Below are 933 nucleotides of genomic sequence, written 5' to 3'. Positions count from 1 at the left end.
ATAACAAATATTTCATTACAGATTCAAACATTACTGCATTGTACTTCTTATCTTTTTCTGATTTAAAATATATATACATATGTAATGTTTACTTTAAAAACGCGTTCAGAATTAAAGAAAACAGGTGGAGTATGCTTCGCGGAGATGAGTGTGACCCGTGACGGTTTTCGGGTATGGTTAACCAAGGCTATCTGAATTTAGTCTCGCCGATGACTGTTTTTTTGAGTTTATCCTTCAATTTGATGCCTATAGATTGACTACAGGTTTATATATTGCTTCACGCGACTTGTTTTACATTTCGTCAAGTTATGTAAGTTCAGAATTGTATTATTAAATTTGTTACATAACATTCTAAAATTGCAAATAATAATAACACTTTTGATTACAGGTTCAAAAGTCATTGTATTGTATCCTTTCGATTTCCTGGATCCCAATGTATAAACAGATATGTCATGCTTAATGTGAAAATCTGCTCAAATGAGAAAAATCGCCTTTTTTGTTCATATGCATCACAGAGGCAACCCGTCTCGGTCTTCTGCTTTCGGCTAGCCAAATCTCACTAGCATTGTTAATGACTCGTCCCTGGTTCCAATGTTGATCTTTTAGTTTCAAATCAACTTAATGTTTTATTATCGCTTCACATGACTTGTTCGGTATTTTTTTCGCTGTCATGATGTCACCATTTAGAGGGTAGGGTTACATTTTCAGGTATTTATTTCTAAGAATATGCAACTTTTTTTCCAAGATCGTTTTATTTTCATTGGTCAATGATTCTACTTTAAAAAAAAAAGAGAAATGGAGTGCAATTAACATTGTTACTTTTTGAAGGTATGCTCATGACGTGCATCACAGCGAAATAGCAGTTCAGAAGAACGGAATTCCCATAATTAGTCCTTATTTGCTGCTTTTTTCACTGAGCTCGGAAATGATATT

Source organism: Littorina saxatilis, linkage group LG7 (genome assembly GCF_037325665.1).
Source record: "Littorina saxatilis isolate snail1 linkage group LG7, US_GU_Lsax_2.0, whole genome shotgun sequence".
Lineage (NCBI taxonomy): Eukaryota > Metazoa > Mollusca > Gastropoda > Littorinimorpha > Littorinidae > Littorina > Littorina saxatilis.
The sequence above is the reverse complement of the archived record's forward strand: the minus strand, read 5'-3'. Positions refer to the sequence as shown.